Source organism: Mus caroli, unplaced genomic scaffold, assembly GCF_978045245.1.
Source record: "Mus caroli unplaced genomic scaffold, Mus_caroli_1 scaffold_17, whole genome shotgun sequence".
Classification (NCBI taxonomy): Eukaryota; Metazoa; Chordata; class Mammalia; order Rodentia; family Muridae; genus Mus; species Mus caroli.
Window position 1 is genome coordinate 47,298,129 of NW_028227272.1, and position 13,354 is coordinate 47,311,482.

Sequence of the window (13,354 nt, forward strand, 5' to 3'; positions counted from 1 at the left end):
CAGCCTAACTTTCCCTTATGCCTCGGGTTCATTTGGAATCTCTCCCCAGCTCATCTTAAACACAGAATTATACCTACCAGGCACACAGCTACAGTCCCAGCACTCAGGAGGCTCATGCAGGTGAATCATGGGTTCAAGGACAGACTGGGTTCCACAGAGAGACTTTGTCTCAAAACAACAACAACAACAAAAATTAAACTTCTACCCTAAGCACAGCCTCCTGGCTATCTTTTCTCCACTTCCAATGCAATCTACGCAGAACACCACCTACCTCTCCTCCTTCCACACCAGCTTCTGCCGCTATCACAGTTCCGCACAATATCAGCAATTGTTCTGATATCTGAACAATCACATCTGTATTTTTTAAAAACTGTATCTTTGACTTATTTTTGCCTTTCATTATTTCCTTTTCTTTTACCATCCCTCTACACCCTCAAAAAAATCTGTGTATAGCCAAGCTCATTAGGTTACTAATTTTACTTTCATTAGGAGATAGAGACCTGGAATTCTGAGTTGACAAATGATGAACGTTAACTTTTCAATAAGTAAATACAGTCACATATACCTCCCCCCGGGGGGAGGGGCACTCACAATGAGAGAAGGGCAAAGAGGAGGGAGAGAGACAGAACTGAGTAATAGCAACCATTAAATGTTTCAGAACACCTTCTTTGATGAAATCCTTAAAGCTAAATGTCAAGCTGGATGTAGCTCAGTGATTAAGGGCTTGAATAATAAAATAATATAATACAATATACAAAACCCTAGGCTTGATCCCCTCCACAACCAAGTACTCATTAGCTTCTAACCCATGAGTTAGAAAAAGGTTTACTTGATATAGGTATTTCAACTTATATCCAGGCTATCACCATCATAATCGGACAGTGTAATTTACAACTGTTAGAACAAATTTTTTTAACAAAAACAACACTAAAGTCCTCTAAAACCAATTTTTCCAGTCCTTTTTTTCTTTTCCTTTCCAGCCAGTCCCGTCAATTCCATTGGCTCAAAACTGTTTAGTGGTTTATCTAGCTTTAGAGGAGAAAAACCATAAACTTACCCTGACACTCTTAAAACCCCTTGCTTCTGGTATTCACTGACGTTTCTCAATTTAGCTTCATCCAATATCCTCTCCAACTGACACAAGGCATCTATTTTAACTTTTGAAGCTTCTCTTTATTTCCTTGTGTTAGTCAGACCTTTTATCATGACAAGGACCCAAGAAAAACAGTTCAACAGGAAGCACTGACTGTAGGCCTAAGGTTTCTGAGGTCACCTCTCTGCACTGCTTCATGCCTGAAGCAGTGGTGGAGTCTGAGAGTCTGCTTGCCTCAGGGTAGCCAGGAAGGACAGAGGGGGAAAAGCTAGGGTTAGGAGAGAATTCCCAAGGAGAGGCCCTCAGGACCTACTTCCTTCACCTAGATCCCAAGTCCCAAGGTTTCCAGAAACTTCCAGGGACATTACCTTCAACACACGAGCCTACAGTACCCATTATAAATGGAAATGATTAAAAGTCATCTATAAGATGGAACACAGGGCCCCCAATGGAGGAGCTAGAGAAAGTACCCAAGGAGCTGAAGGGGTCTGCAACGTTATAGGTGGAACAACAATATGAACTAACCAGTACCCCGAGCTCGTGTCTCTAGCTGCATATGTAGCAGAAGATGGCCTAGTCGGCCATCAGTGTGAAAAGAGGCCCCTTGATCTTGCAAACTTTATATGCCCCAGTACAGGGGAACGCCAGGGCCAAGAAGTGGGAGTGGGTAGAAGGGGAGCAGGGCAGGGGGAGGGGGTATAGGGAACTTTCGGGATAGCATTTGAAATGTAAATAAAGAAAATATCTAATTAAAAAGGTTCATCTTAAAGACTTCTCTGACATCGCTAAGTAGGATTCAGGTCAGGTCTCAATACTGAGTTGGACTTGTTTAGTTTGGGGTTCTTCTGACAACTACCCTAAAGCTCAGAAACAAAACACAAAAATCTGACCCATATATTGATAAGAAATCACTGCTCTGCCTGTGCTTATTTCAAGAATCAGCAGTGATCATTATGTAGTTGGCAATCAAGAAGCCTGTGTGCATGTGTAATCCCATCCACGTGGGCACACGTACAGGCAGGTCCGCTCACATATGTGTACGCGTAGAGGCCAGACGCCAGTCTCCAGTGCTGCTTGCTCCTCAGTAGCCACAGGGCCACGCATCACCCTGAAGCTTCACTGACTAGGCCAGGTTGCTGAGCTAGTGAACATCAGGAATGTCGGTCACTGCCTCCTCGGGGCTGCCATTAGCAGTGTACATCAAACACACTCAGGTCCTTACGCTTGCCCAGTGAGCACTTTACTAGACCATCTATACAGGCCAAGCAAGGATATTTATTTATAAGCATCAAAAAGGAAATAATCTAAAGCATACTTTAGAGGCACTTAGGAACTCAAATGTAGAAAATATTCTAGCACAAAAAAAATTCATTAAAAATGTGATTTTGATCACTTGTCTGCCTTTTGTCTAAGATCAAGTGTAGTAAAAATGTGCTTTTGATCATCAATTAAAACTCATTTAAAAAAGAACTGACTGGATCATCTTTTCTAGCAACAGAATCTAGTATAACAGCCTTATTAGAAAAAAATTATGTTATGGTCTCTAAAGAGTGAATTGGTCTCAAAGTGAATAAGAAACACAGTGTCTGTAACACAGGTGTCCAGGTGGTAGTAAATATACCGCATAAAAGCCAGGAAACTGGAAATGGGCCCAAGTGACTAAAAGAAAAGAAGTCATATGGAAGTAAGTTGGGGAAGCCCATAGAGCTAAGTAGGTATGCGGCTACTGGGTGAGAAAGGAAAGCAGGAAAGGAAGGGGTGGAAACAAACCAAAGGACGCATGTACAAAGTGCCATTTGGATACCTATTACTTTGTAAAGCTAATTTAAAAATACAAAAAATACATCACCTTAACCGCAAAAACTAAGCTATCAGACCTGTGAACTGTATCGTCCATTTAAATGCTCACTTTACCAAATAAACTGGAAGATAGCCTCCTGTGTGCTTCCTTTCCTCAACTGGTCAATAAGGTAATTGCTATGGAAAGAGCTCTGGCATTATTGCCGTTGACAGTGATGGCTGATACTAAACCCTTCTCTTTTGATTCCTCTATAGTATACCGAGACTTGATGATCCATAACACCAATGATGCTGAAAGCAGACTTGGTATTCAAAAACTGTATGGAACACGTTGTCAGAGTATCACATACGTGTCCATATATGGGTGACACCTAGCTATGCAGAGGAGCATATGTAACTCAGCACAGATTTCTTACATAATACAGGCTTTACTGTCTCTTTTATTTGATAATTACAGTAGCAGATTTTTTAAGGACAATGCTCACCACATAATAGTAGCTAAGCTCGAAACAGAAGCCAGTCCCTCTACATACTCTGCAGAAATCTTATTTGCTTCCAAGTGTCTGTAACAATGTCTAGGAGTGTAAAACATGACTTGAAATGAAAACAATCGTATCATGAGGAGGCACTTGGTAATAAGGGGCCTCACCTCAGTGTTAAAGAACAATTAGGTAGTACATAATTCACGTGCCTTTAAAGATAGCAATGTAGATGCAGAGGCACAGGCACAAGTTAAACTCAGTGAGTTACAGAAGTCAATATAAAGTCAATACACAATAGTACTATCATCTTTATAGGTCATATAAAAGGTTGACTCTAGTCAACCTTTCTAGCATATGACCTAAAGTAAACTAACTTACATACATTAATATTTCAATTATCACATGTTCCACCTGCCAAGCCACAGTCAAGATAGAGCACAATCTGTTAGAAGGCTAACATGTCTTACAAACACTTGTTGATTAAGTGTTCATGAAAAATGAGCCAAGATATCTACAATTCATCTTATCTTTACACAGCTACCAACATTTAATGATTATAGAGCTAACTGTAAACTTAAAGGCATACAAAAATTTTAAATACTCCTCCTTCCTGAATTCAGCCAGGAAGAAATAAATATAACTAACCTGGGGGTGCTTACTAACACCAAATTTAATGGAATGCAGAATTTCAATTTGGATGGCACTAATTTGCCAGTGTTTCTAGAGCATCTGTACTGCAGGCACTGTCTTCAGGTTATAGTAGCACAGCCATGCAGACTTCCTAAGTTTAAGCCTCACAACCGATTGAAGTTCCCACATGTGTATAGTCACACATGCAAAATCGATATGAGAGTGTAGAGTGCTCAGTTAATGTGTTGCACATCTTATATTAAAATGCACATGAGTTCTGAGATAGAAATATTACAATTTTCATCTTGCTATAGTTAGTGTCTAGAGAAAGGCTTCCCGTCCCCAGTGTGGCACTAATGAGAGGCTGCAGAACCTGTGGGTGCCAGGTGAGAAGTTAGATCAAGTTTAGCTCTCCAAAAGACTTGCCAAAAGAAAGCCTCCCCCAACCCCACTGTCTCTCCCCTAACACCACTGTCTCTCCCCCAACCCCACTGTCTCTCCCCCAACCCCACTGTCTCTCCCCCAACCTCCCTGTCTCTCCCCCAATCTTTCCCTCTCTCCTCCCTCTGTTTTCAAGTTTGAATCATTTCAGAAATAAATAGCTTTTGGGGAAACTGAAATCAAAATTAGACAAAAAAAAAAAAAAGGTTAAAGTGCTTCTTAATCAATTAAACTAACATCTACAGAATAAGATCATGACTCAGTTTATCCTGTAGTTAGACATACATGTAGTTAAATACAGAAATGAACACATAAAATTTCAAATTAAAGTTATTTTTGCATGGGAAACATTTAACTCAACGAGTTCTTGCTTTTTGATTATATTTCATTTCAGACAGATCTCATCAACAGAGACTCAAATTATTCTAGGGTCACAGAATATATACACAAGTATATAAAAAACAATAACAACAACAAAAATGATGTTATTGATGTTATCGTAGTAGTACGTGGTACTTGTAATACGTACTACTATGCCCAAGTGCCAATCTACTTGATGTACTTAACAGAAAAGTGCACTATCATACAGTAAACAGCAGCACTACACACTCAGTGAATGGCATTAGGCTGATACTTGAAGATTTTGGATGTTAAATTTCTCAAGGTCCGTGTACTGAATGTGTCAGCTACAGTGCTATTTCCAGAGGCTGGGGAATCTTTACAGGACATGACCTGGCTGTGGCTCACATTCTCCCTCAGTCTCTCTGTAACCTGGTCCAGTGAGAGGATGTGACCAGCGGAGCCCAGAAGCTATGCCTTCACTAGCATGGTGGACTGAAGTCTTGATCAGGAGGCAAAACAAACCTCTTCCCCTTAAGCAGCTTCTAGACAGTACTTTCTCACAGTGATGAGAAAAACAAGTAATCCAGCTGTCTTCAGGAAAGAGGGGGGAGGGGCGAGCAGGGAGCAAAAGCAGCTGGGGTCATGTGACAGAAGGTTCTTTGACTTTTACTGCATCACTTCACATACACAATTTAATTTCTTTTCTGTTTATCTCAACCTTGAATATATGTCAACTTGCTGTTTGGAGTCTCAACTCTCTTACAAAGTAAAAGAATGCTACCTTGAAAAGAAATGTGAATTTAGTTTGACAAGAGAGTAAAAGCAAACATATAATCTAAGAAACATAATTCTCTTGTTCTTCAACCTAATTTTCGAATATTGATTGTTTTCCTTGATAGCAGAGAATGTACAAGGAATTCATTTAACTCCTCTATTATATTTATTTTTGTTCTCTGTTTTTCAAGTTCTTAGATTTGCTATCTTCACTTATAGGAGTCTCATTTTCATATTCAATCAATTCACGGTATAAAAATAAATTTGATGACTTCAAATTTCTCCTATTTCAAAGGTTCCAAAGCTGTTTTTAGCATCTTCACCATAATTAACCATATTTCTTATTTATGGATTAAATAACTTAGAAACGTTTTGTTTCCATCTCATTTTTGGTACAGAAAACAGCTTCCTCCAGGTTGTATTCTTCACCTCTAAATTATTCTTAAAACTGACTAAGAATCCAAAGGCATTTGGCTACAATCACATCTGTTAAAATTATTACACTGGAAAAAGTACTCATTTCCTTTTTCACTTTGTAAAGTAACAGTATGAATAAAGTTCTGTTCAGGAAGAAGAAAGAGATGGTGCACATCTTTTTTTTTTTTTTTTTTTTTAAGATTTATTTACTTATTATATGTAAGTATACTGTAGCTGTCTTCAGACACTCCAGAAGACAGAGTCAGATCTCGTTACAGATGGTTGTGAGCCACCATGTGGTTGCTGGGATTTGAACTCCAGACCTTTGGAAGAGTAGTCGGGTGCTCTTACCCACTGAGCCATCTCTCCAGCCCGATGGTGCACATCTTTAATCACAGCACTTGGGAGGCTGAGGCAAGAAGATGACGAATTGGAGATCACCCTAGGCTATACACTTGAGTCCCTAACTCAAAAAAGTTTATTAACTTGCCAAACTTAGGTGAAAAGCTTACAAGCCTATTTCCCTTTCCTAATTGTCTATGCAAACTACAGACATTCCAGTCTGCAGCAGCACTTGGTCATTTGCAAACTGATTATGAAACAATAATCTAAGTTGTCTGTGAATGTAAGCAAGTGATGAGCAACGTTCTGAGGGTCAAATACAAAAACCTAGCTAGGAATCATGGCAATTCCCCATTCAAGTTCTGCAGAGACAGTACTCCACATTACAAATGGATTTGTGCTCGAACAATTTTATTTCAAACATGTGCACCTGCTGGAGGACTTCTTGGAATTCTAAACCTAGGTAGGCTTCGTCTCACTAAAGAAGAGCAGTAGATGGTATTTTGGACATAAAGTCAAAACTGCCCCTCCTGATCAGACTTTCTCCACTTAGGTCACTCCCAAGGCCACTCCTGGACTAATGAAGAGCTTGAGCAGACATGGAAGCATAAATAAAAAAGAAAAATAATTTTTACTGTAACATGCCATGAAAATGTGGGACTAAGAAGAGCCCTCATGGGCTCATGTATTTCATTGCCTAGGGAGAGAGAATATTTGTAAGGATTAGGAGGCGTGGCTTTGAGATGTGTTACTACTGGCGATAGGCTTTGATGCTTCAGATGCCAAGTTCACAGTCACTCTCTCTCCCTGCTGCCTGGGGATCCAGATGTAGAACTCTCAACCTCTCCAGTACCAAGTCTACCTGTGTGCCAACCATGCTCTCTGTCATGAGAAAGGACTAGACCTCTGAAATTGTAAGCAAGCCCCAATTAAATTGCTGTGGTCATGGCTTCTTTTAACAGTGATAGAACACTAAAACACTTGATAATGAAATGTACATGGTTTCTCAGATTCAATTGGCTCTGGCATCCATTTGTCAATTCCTAGATCACTTTTGATTTTGTATGTCATCTTTTCTGTTTCTTATTACTGTATTTGATTGCATAAATAAAAATATAACTATAAACTAGAAGAACATCTTCAATTAAAATTTCATCTTAAGCTTTATCAACAACTTGAATTCCTATTTTTCTTTGGAGTCAGTGTAACATATTTTCATTGCAATAATTAGTTCATCACTCAGAAATCAGAGGTCACATGGATACCTAGTTAAAACTGTTATGAAATGGCCTGTTTATAACTGTTTTCTGAACAGGTAAAATGAAGTAACCTACCTTATTTTCTATAGACATACTCATATATAATAGACTCATACTGCCACAAATTTAATTTTCTTTCGACCTCCGTATATTCTCTGGTTTAGTAACTAAGAGAACACAGGATATTTTCCAATAAACTCTTGAATATCTCATACTCTAGTCTGCTGACTCAGTAAAAGCATAATTATATTCAGATTAGCCTTCTTAAAGCCAAAATTTGTACCGCTAATAAATGTGGCCTTATAAGATGGTACAGCGTGGTGTAAAAACAGTAACAAAAGCCTGTTCTTATTCACATTCAAACTTTGTTAGTGTTTAAATGAGCTTAGAGTAAATATACATTAAACCAAATTATAAGTTTTACTAGCAGTTCAATGCTAGACAATGATATGCAAAAGAAGTTTAAAAGTGATAAGAACAACATCCCACTTCTTCAAACAGAAAAGACATACAGTTATTCTAGCCACAACAATTTAACTGGAACGTTAAAAAAGGTTTCTTAAAAAACTGTAATCAGACTATTTAATATATTTTCTCATTTTAATTCACACTAATTTCTACAATCTTAAAACATCCATAAAGCACAAAGTACACATGTATCAGTAATCACACCTTTGCCTACCCAGATGGGGAAGGCCCAGCTATTATTGTTACTAATACTAACTTTAAAATACTAAAGCTGATAAGGAATTTTTTTCTAAATCAACAATTTAAAAAATATAACTTGAACAAGGATATATTGTGTTTGAAAGAATGATACAATTTATGTGTACAGATTTTATCATCCCAACCTTTTCTTCATTACGTGATCTTGATATTTTAAATGTTTTCATGATGCAGCCACACCCTTGTACATTATTTTTACTAGGTAATAGTGGCTGCTGATTCATTTTTTTCCTAAGGTTAACCCTGTATGGAAAGCTACTTCCAGGAAGAGTAACCACTTAGATATCTTAGGTGTATGATTTCTAAATATGTAAGACTTCAACAGATTGCCTTGAACCAATATCAATAAGAAATATAATGCAGAAATAAGAGATTCTGAACAGTTTAAATTCATTATTCTGTAAGAAGGTTTAACTTACTTGATGAAGATTAAAATGTTACACACAAAAACACTGACATGAACAACTGTACAAGGGTCACACTTCCCCGATCAACATGAAAGGTGAATCCATCTGATGAGAAAAGGCTGAGACCAGCTCTGATAGCACATGGTTTTTGACTGTCTCACTGCTTCCAGGTAAGAAAGTAAGATGCACGTCCAGAGCAGCTCTTACCAGTCAAGTCAAGACTGTCCATTGTGATTCAATGGAACATCAGCACTTCCAGCTTCTGTGATGCAGCAGGATTCTGTGAAAGACACATGGCAAAGTGGTTAAAATGAGAGCCACGGAGGCCTTTCAAACAAAGCCCACATACCTCCTTTGACCAAATAATCCCAGATAAAAGGAAAATATCCCCTTGCTAACCAATGCTTTTTAGACAATGTGACCCAAACTGTTTATCATTGATTTTAATACTAAAATGACAGTCCCTGCAATTACTCAGTGCAGAGTAAAGTTATCTAAACTCAGAATTACAAGCAGTCAATTCCACACATTTGACAAAAATGAAATAGAGATGTACAGACAAACAGCCTGCAGGGGTGGGAAATGGTGAATCTGACACTAAATTCAAGTTACTTTAAATGACTAGCCCAACTCAGCTAGATAAACTAGGATTTTGTATTACTGCCTTTAATTTCTTATCACTTATTGAAAGGTAACGAATCAAACAAGGCAATATAATGAACAGACAAGAAATCATCTAGGGGCAAGAGGACACATAAAACTTGGTACAAAACAAACAAATCAACAACAAACAAAAAGAAACCACTCATTTTTCCCCTAAGTATAAAGAACTAAGAAAATGGAAGTCGATCAAAGCGATGAAATATCCATGGAGTCCAATGAGACATATGAGGTTAAAACAAAAGGACAGGCACAGTCTGAAACACATAGCTTTTAAGAATCAAAATATTTGAGTTTTTGAGACAGAGTTTTTTAGCTTGCTTCAACTGTAATACATCCTTACTCAACAAAAAAATAAACACTGTAGTTATTGACTCTTACTAACTTGCAGCTTCATCAATAATTAGTTATTTTATGGCTGGACTAATTATTTTTGTTTTCCTCATAATGAGTTAATATTGAAACTATGGCTCTTCAGTTAAATATCAAAAATGTGTTATAATTCAGTGAAGTCCTTCTGTCAGGAATAGATGATTCAGTTGTCACTCAGGATTTACAAAGTAATAGCAGAGAAAATAATAAATATTAATTAAATGATCTCATGTTAGCTCACACCAGATACTACTGAATCATCTTCAGATAAGTATGTGGCTATAGCTTTAAAAATCAGTTATATTTTTAATAATTTTAATATATTTCCCCCTCCCATTCACCACCCCTTGCTCTATTTTCAAATTCATGGCTTCTTTTTCTTTAATTATTGTTTGAGAGAGACCGAGAGACCGAGAGAGAGACAAGAGAAATAAAGAGACAGAGAGAGATGGAGGGAGGTGTAGAGAGGAGAGGGGAGGGAGGGAGGGGAGGGGAGAGGGAGATTCATAAATTCACAAATACGACCTGCTCAGTCTGTATAATGTAACCAATATATACATACATACATATGTATATGTATATATATATGTGTGTGTGTGTGTGTGTGTGTGTGTGTGTGTGTGTATGATGGTCTCAGGGAGGACCCATTGACCCATTAATGTTGTGGCCATAATCCCTAACTACATTCTAAATATTTTTCCTCATGCCCACAAATAAATGCAGTTCTTATTCTGCATCAAAGACACTTCTTTGTGAAAGAGACCATTACAGAAAAACACAACTGATCAAAAGGCAGAGAACAACTGACTTTATGATACCCAGTCTCTACTACATCTACACTGCAATTCCCACACCTAAGGCTCAAGGCTCATTGTGGAATAGAGAGTGGAAAGATTGTGAGAGACAGGAACAGAAGTTTGTTGTGAGAGTGTGTTTCCGAGAGTATGACAGAGAGGCTACACCTGTAAGTCTCACCATCATGTCTGCCTAAATAGAATCAGAACAACACTGATACACACACACACACACACACACACACACACACACGTCTGTTTAATGAAGGAAACATACAGTACCATTTTTATGAAAATCTCTATTTTCATAAAATATTTGATTTTAAAATAATTAAAAAAAAAAAAACTCTATGGCTCAGCACATAAAAGTACCAAGCCAGAGGACCACAGTTCAATCCCTAGGACCCACATATTGGAAGAACACATGAAGTGTCCCCAGACATACACACTGAAACACACACACACACACACACACACTGGAAACAACACTCACATAAGCAAACACATGGTTACTTGAATGTATCTTTAGTTCAAAGCCTAAGTAGCTTATGCCTAAGCAACCAAATATCTACCTGTGTCCTACTCAGGCTTCCTCTCACTCCTACTCACCCCAAAGAACCTCAGAATTCTAACTCCCCATGGTCAGGTCCCACTGACTCAATAGGCATCCATTTTCATGATCTCTGGTCCCCACACAGGATCCTTCTACCAGGGCACTCTCCAACCCTGAGCTAATACACTTTAACATTGATACGCTCTGAGAAACTTCATCATAACATGTGAAAAAGCCATGAAGTAAATAGGTATGATTCATCTCTTACCATAAACAGAGGCAAATGGCTTGGCATCTGAAAAATCTATCCTAAGGACAGCCTAAGCAACTGATGAAATATCCTGGACTAAATGGCTTTCTGGCACAGCTCAACCCCTGGGAACTAAGGGAAGTGTGTTTTGAAAATCTAGTGATACTAGGAGAGGTGAGATACCACTTCTTACCAAGGTGTCCAATTAGCGTTAATGTCAGGCACAGTGTTCAAAGGCACATTACCGAAAAACCCCTTCTATGCCAAAATTGTGCATGTATCCCAAACTCAGTGCAGAATGGAACCCAAAGTGACTATGTGTCCACTTACACAGTAGCATATTTATTCCCCATGAATGACTGCTTTTCTGATGTTTTCATCAATTCTCTGGTTAATAGATTAAGCTAACCAACTCACTCTCATATATACCCCTAATTCAATCAAGCTCAATAAAAGTCATTCTGGACTGCAATTATTTGCTAAGGAACAATTATACTCAAATGGAAAAAAAATGGAAATGGCTGGGCATGGTATAATGCACGATGCAAAGGCCTCTCCATTTACATAGCTCAAGAACAACAACAGAGCCCAACTGCACAGAAGGAAGCACTTTTCTCCATCCTCCTGAAAACAGAAAACCCATGTATTCACATCAGAGTACAAGATAAATGGGGACCATGAAACAGCAAGGTTTTGAATTACTATTTCCAATGATGTTTCTGGTTTGAAAGAGACAAAAACTCTTGCCCACCCTACAGCCCACCCTACAGTCCACCCTACAGTCCACCCTAAGAGTTCTGGTGTCTTCCAGTCACTGAAACCCTGCTTACGTCCTCCATTTTCTGAACAACATTGTGTGTGTTCCAATCTCTCTTTATGACACAGGCAAGCTTTAGAAGATTCCTCTTCTCTGAAAAGTTTTTCTAACTTTTCTTTTCTTCAATTTACTTGTTTATATACATGCTACATGTTTATAGGGGAAGTGAAATACAAACTTCAAACTCTGGTTTCCATGTAATGAAATGAACTCATGTTTTTTGTTTGTTTCTTTTGTTTTTAACAGACCCTTGTTAATTTAACTAAAGCTTGCCCTGTTGCTGTTGCCTACACAAATCAGAACACATGGACTGGTGCTGTTGCCTACACAAATCAGAACACATGGACTGATCTCTAGCTAAATTATTCACTGAAGTAAAATATCTTCATATGGACACAGACACCTCCAGGAAACGAGGATGTGTTTGTGTGGTAACGCTACTTAGGAATAAATAAAACTCATCCATTAATATTACCTGCCTGTCTTTTTATAGTTGAAGCCTAAACCACAACTATTTCACAGGCATTTTTGGCCAGGCACCAACCTTCAACTGACATTACAAATGTCAGCTATACTAGAATGGAAATCTTTTAAAAAGGAATGTGCAAGTCTGATTTTTGTCACCTTCCTATCACAAACCTAGCATTTCCTCATGACCCATAGCATTTTGATTAAAAAACACTAAAAAATAGTCCCCTCTGCATCTAGCAGGGACTACAGAAATTGTCCATTTCTTTACTTTCCAAAAAGTCTCCAGGAAATACTACTTAGCAGTGATAAAACAATCTAATAACACTCTACATTCACTGTCTAACAGTGGCCTCTTGAAATGTCAAAAATAAAGACTTGGATATCCTTTCCCCTTCAGCATTCAGTACTGTACCAATTACGAAATTATATTTTTAAAACTATCTTCTGCTTAGTTATTTACAAATAGAACAGCAATGAAAATGATTTAATCATCCATTGTTTGAGAAATTAATGAACTATTACTACTATGTTTTAGCTAAAATATATAGCAGTCATGCTGATGAAATAGTTGACAAATTATGCACACACAGAAAGCTACCAAATGATACAGTAATATAAAATAAATAATAACATGACAAGCAAATAATTTTATCCAGAGTTGTAATGTCAGCTAGGGAGATAGCTCAGTCATTAAAATGTTTCTTTTGCAGGCATAAGGACTTGA

At 38.0% G+C, this 13,354-nt stretch overlaps 1 protein-coding gene across 12 annotated transcripts in view; it reads right to left on the reverse strand.

The window, feature by feature from the left end:
• The window catches only part of Bbx (BBX high mobility group box domain containing), a 240,517-nt gene that overhangs the window by 133,387 nt on the left and 93,776 nt on the right, over positions 1-13,354 (reverse strand). For 11 of the 12 annotated variants that reach the window (XM_085832399.1, XM_029470819.2, XM_021185672.3 and 8 more), the window contains one exon: positions 8,921-8,993. The gene's annotated coding sequence lies outside the window, so the exon portion shown is untranslated. The other variant, XM_029470817.2, reaches the window with a different exon arrangement.